Source organism: Terrapene carolina, unplaced genomic scaffold, assembly GCF_002925995.2.
Source record: "Terrapene carolina triunguis isolate 2854851 unplaced genomic scaffold, T_m_triunguis-2.0 Scaffold120, whole genome shotgun sequence".
NCBI classification, from domain to species: domain Eukaryota; kingdom Metazoa; phylum Chordata; order Testudines; family Emydidae; genus Terrapene; species Terrapene triunguis.
In genome coordinates this window covers 8,188,579-8,206,210 of record NW_020664471.1, presented here as the reverse complement: position 1 = coordinate 8,206,210, position 17,632 = coordinate 8,188,579, and positions in this window count along the sequence as shown.

The following is a 17,632-nucleotide window of genomic DNA, read 5'->3' as shown; positions in this document are numbered from 1 at the left end:
CCCAAACAACCAACATTTGTGAATCTCCACAGCAGGGTTTCAAAGTGGTAAATGCTGCGTTCTAATTTGAGATTCATCCTTAGAGTGAGGACATCAGAAACCCTCCTAGTTCATGGTATTATGCAGTGGGAATACATGATCGCCTTGGAGTGCTTTGCATACACATGAATTTAGTTTTACAGTCTACATGAAATAAGGCTTTTACCGAGTATGTCCAAAAGCTAAATGACATTTTGCCCTTTTTGTATTTTTTTAAAAGCAAAATGGAGTTTTCTTACTGATACCAACAGTGAATAAATAAAACTAGAGACAGAACTTTTTAATATTCCCAGAGGGAAATTTCAAATGTAACATTAAGATTTTTAACTTTTTAATCATGTTTCACTCTAATTCTGTTTTATCTGTCTGGTAATTAATCTATCAATCCAAACATAATATACTCCCACAGGAAAAACTCCTATATTTTTTGATAGTGGGTTGTGCTGTAAGTGACTAAAGCTTTATACCTGGAACATTCATTTATATCAAAGGAGTGGCTATAGAAAATCATTTATTGCTCCCCCACATATACACACACACTTTTTCTCCCTCTTTTGAGTTCCGCTGCTACCACATGAGAGATGATCTTTAATATATAACACTGCTGAGTATTTGTGGCCTGTATTTAGAATCTCAAACTGCAGCAACAAAGGTGGGACTTAAAGAATGGAGTTATAATATGTTGAATTAACTCATTTGTTATCACTATTGTGTCTGACAACCAATATCTGTGTAAATGATCATTTCAATAATATAGTCCAAAAATATTTTAACCACAGATATCATCCACTTTAATTTTCCCAATAACATAATCTAAGTTTCTCGCCGCCTCTTATAGAAATCCATCTGGAATTGCCATCAACTCTCAAACATTTAATATAATTCATCTAAAAAAATGTAGCAATGGCTTAACAAGAAAAAAAATACAATATTCTAAATATATGGGTGATCTTTAGAAAATCTCGGCATCACTTCATAATTATATACTACGAGTTTTAATTAACTAAAGCTCTGAAAATCATAATGCCTTATTAAAATGCAATTAATCCTTTGATTAAAAAACAAAAAGCACAAGTATTTACAACAAAAACACAAGTAGAATAATTACAAATATCATGTACCCATTTCTTTTATTTGGGTGTCACTTATGATGTCTCACGTTCCCTTCATTAATTCAAATACACACATTATCTCAAATCCACAGCAGACTGAGTGACAGTGGCCACCAAACACACAGCACTATATCCTATTGATTTCTGCAAATCCTGAACAATGCCATTTGCATGCTTGTTTCTGTAATAATAAAGATATGCCATTCAGAATTAAAGCACCGGCCAGACTAGTGGCAACTAATTGTGTTGTGTGTAATGAGTGCAATTTCAATTTGATATAACCCTCAGCTTTTCTTGCAGCACTCGCTAAGTACTTTCAAGTCTTTGTGGGGAAATAATTGATTTTTTTGTGCTGTGGGCACAAGAAAATTATTATGATCTTTTGAATAATGCCAAAGAAAGGACCATGAATGATTTAAATTGGTATATGAAGAAGGCTTCACTGTGGATTGCAGTTTGACTGACATCCTACTAATGTAATATCTAGATTAGCAATTTTTAAGGAGGCAGCTAATATAAAACTGGTAAAACAGAAAACATTGCTAACAGGGATTTTGTGTTTGTTATCCAGTGAGGAATAACAATATGGGGATTTAAGACATGTCAGACAAACACTATACTATTACATAATTGCCCTTGCTCTTTTCCTTTATGGCATAGGTATTGGAGGGTATATTTCAATTGATAAATTACACATTTAAAATGTGTAGATACAATAGTACAGTGTTAGGTTATCACAACAGCTAAAGTCCATTGGATACATTGGTTTGTAACCACCATGTACAAAATCTTCTGTTTTGCCTGGTTCTAACATAAGGTTTGTAAATTTCTGATAATCATCCTCATGAAAAATTGGGGAAATTATGTTTCCTTTTAAAGGAAGTTGTTCTTTTTCCATATTACTTACTGATCTCCCCATTACAAATTCACTATTATAGAATCCTGCCCAATCCTTCCTCTGTATCTTAAATTTTACTGAATAGCTTAAAGATTAATTTTTAACCTGGATTGAGAATGGGTGTAGGCCATTTAAATAAATGCTGGATTCTCTAAAACCAAATGTGTAGTCATCAACTAAATATACTCATGTACATAAGTAATTGTAAACTGCTTTCATCTGAAATCAATACATTCCTCTCTTCTTCTTCTACCTTTCTTCCCCCTTCGTAAATGCCAAATATATATATTTTTATGTGGCAATACTGCATTTGGTGACAAGCAAATAAGCATGTTACATAAATTCCAAACACAATTCCACCTTAAAATGCATACCTTCCAAATCTTATTCTTCAGAGGAGGCAATATTGTTAATTTAGTTGGTCATAACTAAATAGTTTCTAATCTGGAGCAGGAGTCTGCTGAGAATATTGGACAGTTTAAAGGTTAATCACCATCGCCTGGTTACACAAGTGAGGCAGAACTAATTCCTCCAAAGGCAAATGGCTTGCAGTTTTATCAGCAGTGCAGATTAGAAGTGTTAATATACAGAATAGAATGGATGCTCAAGGGCCAGTTTTCCCTTATCGGCAAACTTTGCAACAGAACTCAGCTACTGCACAACCTCTGCACTTTCTATAATAAGGCCCCTCATTTTGCCTCTCAAGCAGAACTATCAAACAATCCTCCCCAAACCACTGCCACCAAAATCAGGGTATTACAGACCACAGCTAATTGGAAGATCACTATAATGAAGTAAAAGATAAAATACTTTGGCTGCTGGCCTAAAATGTGGATCAGCACAACATAGGAAGCTATCTGGCTATGTCACATTCTGAGAGATTTACATAAACAATAAACTCAAACCAACTGCCCCCAAAATACATCTTTGTTTACAGTAAATGCAACCTAAAGCATTGGTTGTTAAAAAAAAAAGGAATTTACATATTCAATATTATTATCAACAGAGCACTTTTTGCAACCACCAAACTTAACACATATAACCCAATTTATTTATTTTTAAATGTACTCTTTGCAAGGAAAATTTGGTAAGATATATAAATATACATTCTATATAATATTTCAATATTTATGCTGCTCAATATGCTAAAGCATTTTTACTACCGTAGCAGATAGGCTCCAAATTGACTTCTCCAAATCTGTTCTTTGCTGCAGGTGTTTTTCATTAGAACAAGAAAGGAGGGGGGAAGATCCATCAGTGTCACATGCTATTTCCCAAATAAAACATGGTGACAGAAGACCCCTTAAAAAAGAAAAGAAAAGATACTTTGTCTAAATGCATCATTGGAAAGAGCAGGGAACTCTGCACAAGAAATTGGAGGAATAACCAGTTCAGAGAAATCATATAAAATGTTAAGGGATCCCTCTCTTTGTGTAGCATACATGAGAGGAATGCTCCTAAATGTTACAAAACTTGGGCCTGATCTTGTTCCCATTGAATTCATTGGGAATTTTGCCACTGAGCTTGATGGGAGTAGGATCGGCTCCATAATTCCTTGCAGATGCCTGATATAATTAGCAATGCTTGCAAGCTATAACAGATCTGGAAGTCATGCTGAGTGGACACTGCTGTCTCCTCTTCACATCACCTGAATTACCAGCACATGATCATACTAAACCATTGTCCCCTCTCTCCATTTGACTTCATTTAGGCCCCAATTCAGGAAAGCACTCCAAATCATGACAGTTCTTAAGCACACGCTTAAATCCCTTGACTTCAGCTGTGTTTACGTGCAGTTCTTTCACCAACTACAGAGAAGCCGATTCTTTCTGAGACTCAGGGAAACTAAGTGCAGCTGAGGAAGGGATCTCATATTCAGCAGCAATTTTCCTTAGCTTTGGGCCCTCTTGAAGATACTCAGCACCTATCCCTGTCATCCTCTGGCTAAGAAACAACAAAAGTTACACAAAAAGGCAGCCAGTCTGGTTTGTTATGCTTAGAATACAGGACAGCCCACTGTCATATTTATCCTCTAGTAAAATAAATACATATATTTGAAAATTGAAATTCAAGAACGAGAGTCTACCATACCTATAAAAACAGACAATAATTCTCTCTCTGTCATTCACTCACTCATATTTTGATTTTCTTTCAGCACAATGTGCTGGCATATACCAAAGTGATATACCAAAATGTTGTAGGTAGAACATAGATGGATACGTTAAATAGGACTCTTGGTCTGACAGAGTATGTTCCTGATTTATTAATTATTTCAACATATAAAAATGCATCTGTCCAATAGTCTTGGCTCCTGTACAGTCATCAGTAACTGTCCTAAAAGCAAGGATCCTCTCAAATCCACCTGGCTCAGAACGTAAAGGTATCCTGGAATTCCCCACCCAGCTGGAATCTCTCTCCCCCCAAAAAACTTGGGAGAACTGTTGAGCCTGATAGCATCACCTGAAAGTAAACAAATCTGTCCTCTGAGAAGCCAATGGGGAAAGCAAATTCCAGTCAAGGAACCCTCTCCCAAAATGTCAGGAATCTGTTCACTCTCCATGGTTAGTTTGGGCACCTCAGCTAATTTAACTGCCACAGAATCACATGAGAAGAGATGTGGCTTCTGTGATTACAATGATCCAACCTATTTAAGGCTAATTAAAATCAACATCTTCATTTGCACCCAGAAGCACACTGGAAGCCAGTCCCCAATTCAGATATCAAAGCATAGGTCTTGTGGGCTTTTCATGAGAAACCCCCCCAACAATCATCAGAGGGGTAGCCGTGTTAGTCTGAATCTGTAAAAAGCAACAGAGGGTCCTGTGGCACCTTTAAGACTAACAGAAGTATTGGAGCATAAGCTTTCGTGGGTGAACGCCCACTTCATCAGACGCAAGACCCCTCAACAAATGAGCCATCACATTCAATACCTGCTGAAGTTTATGACTGGTCTTGAGATGCAGCTCTGTGTAGGATGTATTACAATGAGACACTCATGAGGTGAAAGAGACATGGATCTCTGTGGCAAGGTCTGCAACCGAAAGAAAATGATACAATCTCATCAAGCAAAGTACATACAAAATCCTTTTAGCTATTGTCATGACCTGGTCATCCAGACACACATAAGGATTCTAAAGGACCTTCAGACTATGGACATGGATAATAAAGGTTGGGAAGACTTCTTTAAAGGAAGCTAAAGAGTAGCATTGACAGTGCCTTCCATGTATGGACCTACAAGGTTTTACTAGCTAGACCTTCAATTTTCAGGTATCAAAGTTCTCCCAGCATTTTCAGAGCCTCAGTGTCTGAAACTAGCTGAAACTCAAATGGAGAAGACCTCATGTTTGTTGTCCATCCAGAAACGATACCATTTCCACAGAAGCTGGGACTTCAGCCCAGGTTCAAGTAATTTTACCCATAAAGTTCCACAAAAACTCTTCACAGCAAGAAAGAGTCAACTGTGCTTTTGATGTATTGTGGTCCAGAAACTTTTTAATATCTTCTGCTTTGACATTTTTGTATGATCACTTTCTTTGTGGGGGATGGGGGAGTGGGGGAGGAAGGTAAATATATGTCAGATAAATAACTGAATATATGTTTATGGGAAACTAGTAGATAAGTGAGCAGTTGGCTGAAAGAACATCACAAAATACAAAATCCACATAAACAGGACATGTTGCAGAAATAATTTCTTGATAATTTCTGCACATTATAAGGGACAAAGATACCTGTGAGCCATATGAACATTATCACATTAGATCACTCCTAAATACGCAAACAAAATGAAAGCAATACAAATTCTCCAATATTCAGCAGTTGGTTTGCTTCTGACACCTCTCAAGCAATCTGCCTACTTCCATTATTCTAGTGTCAGGAATGATGTCAAAGGGATTTTATGGAATGGAGATATGTAGAAATTAAAGTACCTGCTTACCCCATCCACCTGTGAATATCTCCTGCATACCTAAACTTGCAGGCAATATTGCCTCACTTCTGAATATGATCCTTCAGCACCAGGAATGCTGATCACCAGATAGTGACAAAGAACTGTAGGGAATTATCTTGCATTGGCAAGGGGTTGTCCCTGTAACACTGACAATTTCCTGAAATATCCAGAATGAACTTAATTCAATAAAGTTAAACCTTATGGAAATAGTTTTGACATCTCTGGAGTTCATTGCTCAAAATGCAGTTGTGTATGTGTTATTGTGGAATTGTATGTCTTTCCATGGGAAGGGTAAATAGGAGAAGAGCGGGAGGTGATTAGGCAAATTCATTCAGGTTGTAACATCCTCAAAGAAGCCACCTCCCTGGAGAGGTACACATATACTAGTTCAGACTGGATTCTCCAGGGAACGTCAGACAAAGAAAGGGGTTTTGGATAAATAGCCTGGTTTTAAACTGGCTCAAGGCCTTCTTCCTGATCCAGCAAATGGGCAGGACACCTGGTCCACAGAGGGCCCCAATCCTTAGGACGGGGTTGGAAGGACTGGGCCTGCCAGAACCTATGTCAGGGTTGGGGTTAATTCCGCTGAGCTTATCAGCATGCATGTAAGTTCTTTTATTGTTGTTAATATGTTTTCTCTGTAATACTTAGGCTTGAATAGGAAGTGCCACATAGTAACTTATATCTGCTGACAATCACTCTGTTATCAGTCTCTGAAGAGAAAGCAAGCGTGTCCTTGGGCAACCTGTCTGTGCTGGGAAATACACCGTGAAAGCAGGGAACTGTGCAGCCTGGGAATACCCCAGTCAGAAGGGAGAAAGACGCAGGCCTCCACCCAGCAAGGTAACTAGAACTGGACGCCAAGAGTGCGTGCTCCTGTTGAATCAGTGAGGTGCAGCTGCCCTGAACTGTGACAGTCCCAAATGACCCACTAGGCCTTTTTCCATCTCTAACTTCTACAATTGTAGGATTCTTCTGGGAAGCCTGTAGTTTCAGCCTAGTGATTCAGAACAGCAGGAGATATGGGTCCATCCAGCAGGTAAGTAATGGCATAGCAAACATATTCACTCTATCTAGCCACCCACTTAGGTACTTTCATGACCCCCACCCTCCTATCCCCATAATACTGAAAGCGTCTTTAATATTCAAACTCCTATTTTGAGGAAAGTAGCAGCACTATGTTTGGAAGTATGTGAACATTTGTGGTACATACATGCTATTGTATATAGTAGGCCAATGCTCTTGTCAAAAGTTATTAAGTTGTTTTCCTGTTGCACAATCATTGCAGAGGATCAAGGATGACAGGCCTGGTCTCTAAAAGTCAGTCCTTGTAGTTATAAATGGGAGCAGAACAATAGAGAAGGTGAACAGAAAAGTCTGCAAAGCCAAGAATAAAGTAGGCAAGAGTGTATTGATTACTGTCAACCCAGACAGCAAACTGGAACTTGTCACAGAACATTTTTATCCTTCTAACATTTTTATAGAATAAACTACGTATGGAGAAAGGTTCAGAAATTTCCATGACATTTTGTAGTTTACTCTCCTTTGACTTTCCCTCAGACCTGAATAATTCACAGGTGATATCTGACTCTCCCCTTTGCCCCCAGCTCATTTTCTGACTAATTTGTAAATTCCCTTTCCTAGTCCATCAGGCTATTGTTTTACCAAGACTTTATTAGAACCCTGCTCTGTTAAAACACATTCTTCCTTTGTAGTCTGAGGCTCTGTCTATACTATGCCAGTATAACTTATGTTGCTCAGGGGGATGAATAAGCTGCCCCCCGAGTGACATAAGTTACATGACCTAAGCACTGATGTGGACAGCGCTTCTCTCACCAACATAGCTACTGCCACTTGTTGTGGGTGGTGTAACTAAGTCAACAGGAGAGCTCTCTCCTGCCGTCTTAGTGCGGCTACACTAGAGCGCTTACAGCTGCGCCACTGTAGGGATACCTATTATGGTCTCCTGTCCACTGGGGACTAGGTTGAAACCACCAAACTGAACTTAAACCATTGCATCAATGAAACCTTTGTGAGAAGCATCATAAATTGTGTTAACATTACCAGAATTTTGGTCCACTACCAAGTTTTATATATAAAAAAACTCTCATTACGCAGCTATTACATTCAGTTCTATAAAATCTGGAGCTTTGCCATTAACTGCTTTGAGACCAGTATTTCATCAGAAATGCAGAGAAGAACGAATCCATGGTACGCCCACATCTTGAATACTGCATGCAGATGTGGTCGCCCCATCTCAAAAAAAATATATTGGAATTGGAAAAGGTTCAGAAAAGGGCAACAAAAATGATTAGGGATATGGAACAGCTGCCATATGAGGAGAAATTAATAAGACTGGGGCTTTTCAGCTTGGAAAAGAGACAACTAAGGGGGGATATGATCGAGGTTTATAAAATCATAACTGGTGTGGAAAAAGTAAATAAGGAAGTGTTATTTACTCCTTCTCATAACACAAGAACTAGGGCTCACCAAATTAAATCGATAGGCAGCAAGTTTAAAACAAACAAAAGGAAGAGAAGGTTACTCACCTTGTATAGTTACTGAGGTTCTTCAAGATGTGTCCCCTTGTGGGTACTCCACTTTAGGTGTTGGTGCATCCAAGCGCCACCAATTGGAGACTTTTGGTAGCAGTGCCTGGTCGGGAGGCACGTATGCAGTAGCCGCCTAGTGGTACCGTTGGCGATCACGCGTCCCGACCCCCTCGGTTCCTTCTCTACCGTAAAGCTCATATAGCAAACTCCGGAGTAGAGGGGAGGAGGGTGGGTAATGGAGCACCCACAGGGACACACATCTCGAAGAACTTCAGTTACTGCACACAGTGAGTAACCTTCTCTTCTTCTTTGAGTGCTGGCCCTATGAGTGTTCCACTTTAGGTGACTGCAAAGCAATATCCCGTTATGGAAGGCTGGGTTCCGGAGTAGGTTGCAAAGTTGATGATAATACTATAAGGCCGGGTATTGCATTGTTCTCAGAGCTTTTTGTTATTGCACAGTGGTTTGTGAACATGTGTATTGAAGCCCAAGAGGCAGCCTGGCATATTTCTTTGATTGGGACATTATGTAGAAAAGCAATCAAGGTAGAAATAGCTCTCATTGAGTGGACTCTGATCCGTGTCGGGGGGTGGAGGGGTCTATTTTTTGTTGCTGAAAACGTAGGTGGGTGCAAGTCGAAATCCATTTTGACAGTCTCTGTTTCGAAATGGCTGTGCCTTTCGATCATTCAGTGGTGGAGATTAAGAGTCTTGGTGACTTACGAAAAGGTTTTGTTCTCTCTAGGTAGAATGCTAGTGCTCTTCTGACATCTAGTGTGTGGAGAACAGATTCCTGGGTAGACCCATGTGGTTTTGGGTAGAACGGAGGGAGATGTATAGGTTGATTGATATGGAATGATGTGGGTACCTTTGGTACGAATTCAGGATTTGGTCGCATAGTCACTTTGTCTTTAAAGAATATAGTGTAAGGCGGATGGACCATGAGGACCCCTATCTGACCCACTCTACGTGCTGAGGTGATCACAACTAGGAACACTACCTTCACTGATAGGTGTAGTAGTGAACCGGTAGCAAAGGGTTCGAAGGGGGCTCTAAGTCCTCTGAGGACTAAATTTAGATCTCATGCTGTTGTAGGGTTGCAGACTTCAGGGTATATGTTCTGAATTCCTGCAAGAAAGCATTTTGTAATTGTATGTGTGAAGGCTGTGAAACCATCAATCTTACGGTGGAAGACAGATATGGCCATGAGGTGTACCTTGAGTGAAGTAATGGACAGCCCTGAGTGTTTCAATTGTGGCAAGTACTCCAGGTTCTCATGGATTGATGTTGTAAGTGCAGGTATGTGTTTGTCGTGATATCTCGAAGTGAACCTCTTCCATTTATGCAGCTAAGTAGTGTGTGTGGTGATTTTCCTGCTGTTTAATACATTTTTAACCTCTTCCGAGCAGGCTAGTTCGTCGCATGGGAGCCATTGAAGAGCCAGGCCTTCAGATAGAGTTTTGGTAGATTTGGATGAAAGAGTCGACCCTTGTCCTGAGATAGGAGATCCCGTCGAATGGAAAGGTTGTATGGTGGGCAGCATGCTAGGCAGTTCACGTATGGGAACCATGTCTGTCTGGACCATGTTGGGGTATGATCCTGGCTCCGTCAGTCCGTATCTTGTGTATTACTTTGGATAATAGCTGGATTGATGGGAATGTGTACAGGAGGGGAGTTCCATTGGATGAGGAAGGCATCTCCTATGGAGTGTGTCCTAGTCCTGCTAATGAGCAAAAGCTTCGGCATTTGCAATTTTGTGCTGTTGCAAACAGGTTTATGTGTGGTAATCCCCACATGCAGAATATGTGTTGTGCTATTTTGTTGTTCAGTTCCCATTCGTGTTCCTGGGGAAACTGTCTGCTCAATGTGTCTGCCATTGTGTTCTGTTGTCCTGGGAGGTAAGATGCAGCAATAGTAATATTGTGTGGGTAATGCACCAGTGCCATAGTTTCATGGCTTCTGTGCATTGGGAATGAGAACGCGCTCCTCCCTACCTGTTTATGTAGAACATACAGGCTATGTTGTCTGTCATTATTCTTACTGATTTGTTTCTTATCATTGGTAGGAAGTGTTTGCACGCATTTTGAACTGCTCGCAGTTCAAGTAGATTGATGTGTAATAATGATTCCTCGGGAGACCATCTCCCTTGGATTTTGTGGTGGTTCAAGTGAGCACCCCATCCTATCAGTGAGGCTTCTGTGGAGATTAGGATGTATGCAGGGACTTGTTGGAATTGAACCCCTCTGCACACATTGCTCAGGATTGTCCACCATTGTAGGGACTGTTTGACTTTCGGTGGTAGTGATAGGATTTTGTTTAGGTTGTGTCTGAGTGGTATGTATACCATGCTTAGCCATCCCGGGAGACAGCGCATGTGTAGTCGTGCGTGTTTGACTATGAAAGTAGAGGCAGCCATGTGTCCTAATAGTTGCAGGTATGTGCATGCAGAGACCGTCGGACTGCTTGTGATCATAGATATGAGAGAGGTCATTGTGTAAAATCTGGACCTTGTTAGGGAAGCTTTTGCTTCTACCGAGTCTATGTAAACTCCGATGAATTTAGTTGTTGCACCGGAACTGTCAATTTCTTCTCATTTATCTGTAGGCCAAGAGTATGGAAGAGGGTTATAGTTCTCTGTGTTAAGTTTGTTACTTCTGTTCAAGTTCAACCCTTTAACAGGTAGTCATCCAAGTATGGGAATAACATGATTCCCTTGTCTGCGTAAGTATGCTGCTACTACTGCCAAGTGTGACGGGTTGGATCACAGAAACCCCCTTGGGAGCTGCCACCCGATGTGCAAAGACTACGCCTGCTTCTGTTTACCCTGCCAGCTCAGGACTCCAGCACCCTGTCTTGCTGAGCCAGACACTCCCGTCTGCTCCAATGCAGACCCAGGGTCTGAATCACTTGTCCCAAAGCTGCAAGTTTACCTGAAAACAGCTCACAGAAGTGTGCTTGTCTTTAGCACTCAGATGCCCAACTCCCAATGGGGTCTAAACCCAGATAAATCCGTTTTACCCTGCATAAAGCTTATGCAGGGCAAACTCATAAATTGTTCGCCCTCTATAACATTGATAGAGAGATATGCACAGTTGTCTGCTCCCCCAGGTATTAATACATACTCTGAGTAAGTTACTAAATAAAAAGTGATTTTATTAAATACAGACAGTAGGATTCAAGTGGTTCCAAGTAGTAACAGACAGAACAAAGTAAGTCACCAAGTAAAATAAAATAAAATGCGCAAATCTATGTCTAATCAAACTAAATACAGATAAGTTCCTCATCAGTTCCAGAATGCTCCCTTTTACAGGCTAATCTCCTTTTAGCCTGGGTCCAGCAATCACTCACACCCCCTATAGTTACTGTCGTTTGTTCCAGTTCCCTTCAAGTATCCTGGGGGGGTGGAGAGGCTCCTTCCTTAGCCAGCTGAAGACCAAAATGGAGGGGTCTCACATGGGTTTAAATAGACTCTCTCTTGTGGGTGGAGACCTCCCTCCTATGCAAAGTCCAGCTCCAAGATGGAGTTCTGGAGTCACCTGGGCAAGTCACATGTCCCTGCATGACTCAGTCTTTACAGGCCGAAGCCATTGTCCACATGGTATCTTGCATATCTCCAGGAAGACTTCTTATGTAGATTGGAGCATTCCAAGATGCATTGTTCTCCAAGTGTTTCCTGATCAGGTACTTAACCTGGCGAATTCCTTCCTAAAGAAGCTGACCAAATGCCTCCCAAAGCTTACTTAGAAACCAAGCAAGCATACAGCCCATATTCTTAACCTCAAGTAGAAAATGATACATATGTACAAATAGGATGAAAAAATATAGTAGACCAGAACCTTTATGGAGATATATTACATGGCACAGGCAGCACAAAACATATTCCAGTAATGTCATACATACATTTATAAGCACCCCCTCCCCATAAAGCCTTATGGGGTACACTGTCACACCAAGGTCTTGGTGAAGTCTCTCGGAGCCGTGGATAGTCCGAATGTTTGCACTCTGTATCGGAAGTGGTCTCTGCCTACTGTGAATTGTAGGAATCGTCTGTGTTTGGGGTGTATAGTGATGTGAAAGTATGCATTATATAGGTCAAGGGCTGAAAACCAGTCCCCTTCTTCCAGTGCTGGGATTATTGATGTCAGTGTGACCATTTTGAATTTGTGAGTACGAACGAATTTGTTGAGTTTCCTGAGATCTAAGATAGGTCTCCATCCTCCATTTTTCTTTTGTGTTAGAAAGTAGTGGAAGTAGAACCCTTTTCCTCTGTGCTCTACGGCACCTAGCTGTACAAGATGGTTTACTTCTTGTCTCAGAAGATGCTCATGAGAAGGGAACCTGAAGAGGGACAGGGAAGGGGTGTGTGTAGGGGGGATGGAGGTAAAAGGAATGGTATATCCTGATCTTATTATTTCCAATACCCACCAGTCTGTGGTGATGGATGCCCATGCTAGGTAAAATGGTCAAAGTCGGTGGCCAAAAGTTTGGGTATTCGATGTAATTTGCTCTGGAAGTTGTGGGAGGTTGGTCAGACCCTTGACCAAATGCTCAAAATTGTGGCTTATTAGATGGCATTTGGGACATTGAGGCCTGGTTTTGTGGCGGCTGACATCTCTGTGCCCGGTGGCAAGGCCTGAAATTGTCGAGTGGATGTTGCGGTAGTTGGTTTGGGTTGTCACGGTTCCTGTTATACAGTTCATGCGGAATCATCTGCATCTGTTTGGGAGTGTATACATGCCCAAAGTACGGAGTGCGGCATGGGAGTCCTTCACTGAGTGCAAGACGTCATCCGTTTTTGATTAAAATAAGTTCTTCCTGTCAAATGGGAGATCCTCTACTTTGGTTTGTAGTTCCCATGGGATTCCTGAGGCTTGTAGCCAGGAGACTCTCCTCATGACTATGGCAGTGGCTGTTGTACAGGCTGCTGTTTCTTCTGTATCAAGGGAAGCTTGTAGCGCTGTTTGGGCTACTAGTTGTCCCTTCGTCATGATGGCTTGGAACTGCTTCTTCTTTTCCTCCAGAATATTTGGTGGGAACTCATTGAGTTTTTGGTAGTTGTCATGGTCGTTCTTTGCCAATAGGGCGGTATAGTTCACTGTGCGGAATTGGAGTGTTGCTGACGAGTATACTTTTCAGCCAAAAAGATCTAATCGCTTGCCATCTTTGTCTTGAGGTGTGTTCTTAAATTGGGGCTGTTTACCCCTCTGATTTACAGCATCCACCACCAGTGAATTTGGTTGTGAGTGGGAGAATAAAAAGTCCATGCCTTTGTTAGGGACATACATAATATTTTCTGTCAGCTCTTTTGCTTATAGGTGGTATTGTGGCTGGTGTTTGCCATACCGTTTCCACCGATTCTATCAGTGCGTCGTTCACTGGTAGTGCTATTTTCATTGTGGATGCTGGGTGTAGAATCTTTAATAGTTGGTGTTGACTTTCAGTCACCTCTTTGAGTGTGATGTTTTGGCTTTGTGCCACCCTTATAAACAATTCTTGGAATTGTTTTGAGTCGTCCGCTACTGTGGGTAGAGGGGGCATGATTGCCTCATATGGGGATGAAGAGGAGTTATGTTCTGGTGAGAGGTCCTATGTGGTGTCTTCCAATTTCTCTATTGTGTCTTCGGGTGCCTTGGAGGGTTCTGTGGCCACCTCCATAGAGAGTCATATCTGCTTTCTTTGAAGGGTGTGAATCCTTTGCAGTTGTGATCTGTATGCCGACCATTGGTCCCAGTGTGCCCATTGCTTTGGGAATGGAAAGGGTGGGCACATCCATCAGTTAACCAGCCATAGGGGTATGTTTCTGTGAAGACGGTCCTTGGTACCTGTATGGGATTGTTGGGGTTCGGTACCAGAAGGGGAGGAGTGTCCGGAATAGAATACTCCCTCCTCCATGTCATCCTCCTCATCGCTTAAGAAGTGCGGCACTGACATCGAGTCCTGGTGCTTCGGTCCTGGCAGAACCAGGGAGCCATCAGTGCCAAGAATGGGAGACCCTGGTGTAGAGGTTATCGGCACCGAGGTCGTTGGTGCCAAGTAGATATGTTCAGGCACCTGCATCAGTGCTGCCCTCTTCTGAGTGGCTTTGGTCAGTGCCGATGTTGGCAGTTTAGGTCTTGTGGGTACTTGCTCTGTAGGAGTCTCTACCTGGGGTGGCATTATCATTTTCGGTACCGTCGGCACTGGGTCCTTCCTGGGAGTGGTCGGTGCCATGGAGGAGGAGGCTGTCTTATGCCTGCCACTCAACTCCTTGTCTTTACCATTCGTACTCCTGGTGCGGGCAGTGCCGGATGTGCCAGGAGCATTGAACGTGTTCACCCTGCTGGCCATTGGCACTCAGAGTAGTGATCTTGCTGGAGACTGTTTTCTCTTTAACGGTTCTCCCTGCATCGGTGATGTTTCCCTTTTCCTCGATTTTTTGGAGGAAAGGGTACTTGCTCTATCCAGGGAGGAGGTCCCTGGAGACTCCCTTCCTGGGGGCTCGCTAGCATCCGATGGAGGAGTAAGGGATTTTTCTGTTCTGATCATTTTTAGTCTAAGATCCCTGTCTCTCCTCACTCTAGCTTTGAGGTTGTTGCAGAGGGCGTATTTCTGGGGAATGTGCGCCTCTCCTAAGCAACGGACGCACTGCTAGTGGCCGTCTGAGACAGGCATTGTGTCCTTGTATGAAGTGCATCTTTTGAATCCAGGGGAGCCTGGCACTGTCTTTATCTAATTTTCTAATTAAACAGAAATAAAGAAGGAAAGGGATCTCTCCAAGGTTTTTTTCTTTTTTGAAGTCTAAATAGTTTTAAACTGAAACTTAAGACTATTTCTACACTATCTACTAACTATAACTAACTAATTGGTATCTAAATTGTTCTATTTCTTTATTTTAGGTCGTTTTAAGACACTGCTGTTGGAGCTCCGTCTGCAGCCGAGGATGGTTGAGAGGGAATTGAGGGGGTCAGAACACGCAAGCCCAACGGTACCACAAGGCGGCTACTGTGCACACGCGTCCCAACTAAGCACTGCTATCAAAAGTCTCCGACACCTAAAGTGGAGCACCCACAGGGACAGCAGTTGAAGAAGAGGTATTTTTTTCACACAACGCACAGTCAACCTGTGGAACTCCTTGCCAGAGGATGTTGTGAAGGCCAAGACTATAACAGGGTTAAAAAAAAGAACTAGATAAGTTAATGGATAGGTCCATCAATGGCTATTTGCCAGGATGGACAGGGATGGTGTCCCTAGCCTCTGTTTTCCAGAAACTGGGAATGCACGACAGGGGATGGATCACATGGTGATTACCTGTTCTGTTCATTCCCTTTGGGGCACCTGGCAATTGGCCACTGTTGGAAGACAGGATACTGGGCTAGATGGACCTTTGGTCTGACCCAGTATGGCCGTTCTTATATTCTTATCAATGAATGCAGACAGAATGTACCCAAAAATAGGGAAAACAAACACTAACATTCAGTTCCTCAGTCACTGAGTACTAATTTTACTCACATGAATATCTCATTATGCTAATTTTTACTATACCAGTGGTCTGAAGTATCTCTTCACCCACCTTCCAAACCAAGAACACATGCCAAAAGACCCCCTAAATAGATCTGGGCAGGAAAAAACAGTGAAATTTTTTGAGATTTCAGATATTTTCATCAGGATAAAACCAAGATGTTTCAAAACTTTTCACCAAAAACCAGAGAGTCTGCCACCCCATAACAGCCAAGAACCTGGTGTTTAGGGCACTCCCCTAAGCTGTGGGAGACCTAAGGTCAAGTCCCTGGTCTGCCATTCTTTCTTATCCCAGGTAAGCACCCTAGCCACTTGGCTATTCTAGGCTGGGTCTCTATCTCTCTGGTTTTGACCAGAAATTCCATCCTTGATCCAAAAAACCTTCCCAACAAAAATTTTGTCAAAACTGCCATGTTACTTGAAAAGTGTCCAACTGGTTCTATTCCTAAATCTCTAAAACTGTGGCCCAGGACATTGGGATTGTCTTGAAATGGCTCCAATCCTGCAATCTGAACTTCATGGGAGGAACCTTACACCTATTTTGGAACCTCGTTGAAGTACATGGGGCTCCATCTAGGCTCAGGGATCTACCTCCACAGATCTGATAGCAGGATTGGGACTCTATGATCACAATTTTGCTACCATCCTTTATAAGTCTCCCTTAGTTATCTCCTTTTATCCTGAAGCTCCCATCTCTTCTCTTTCCCTACAGGCACACAATATTTGCAGTTAAAAGGAAGGGGTATCCAACTTCCTCTGTAGCTAGAATCAGACCCATGCAGTTCCAGAGTCAAATTTCAAATAAAACAATAGGATAGCTCAACAAATCTGAAAGAGCCTTAATTCTAAATGCCTTTGCATTTGGAATAAGAATCAACTCGAGGAAATAAGAGCACACTGACTATTAGTATCCAGATCCCACTAGCTTCGGGAGGTAAAATTGACAACCTTGCTGATAGTCTCAGCACAGAAGCCAAGGAATGACCAAACCAAGGAGACAGATATTTCTCTCTTAGGTTTTTGTAGAACATCTATTGCCATAATATCTAAGAGGTCTACTACTACTGAGCAGAACTCTCCTCACATCTCACTGGCAATGAATTGTGGAGTAAGCTTGAACTATCTCCTGTGACAGGGTCAGGCCAGATGGCTACAAGAGAGTGGTCGAAGGTAGATACATTAGTTCCAGGTTAAGCAGGTCCCTTTTCCCTGGGTAAGATAACAAGGACTATTCCAGAACACTCAGGAATTTTCTAGAACTAATTAAGGCAGGCAGACTAATTAGGACAGCTGTAGCCAATTGGGAAGCTGCTAGAATTAATTAAGGCTAATCAGGACACCTGGTTTAAAAAGGCTCTCTCTCCAGTTAGTGAGGTATGTGTAAGGAGCTGGGAGTGAGAGGACATGCTGCTGGAGGACTGAGGAGTACAAGTGTTAACAGACATCAGGAGGAAGGTCCTGTGGTGAGGGAAAAGAAGGTGTTGGGAGGAGGCCATGGGGAAGTAGCCCAGGGAATTGTAACTGTCATGCAGCTGTTCCAGAAGGCACTCTCTAGACAGCTGCAGTCCACAGGGCCCTGGGCTGGAACC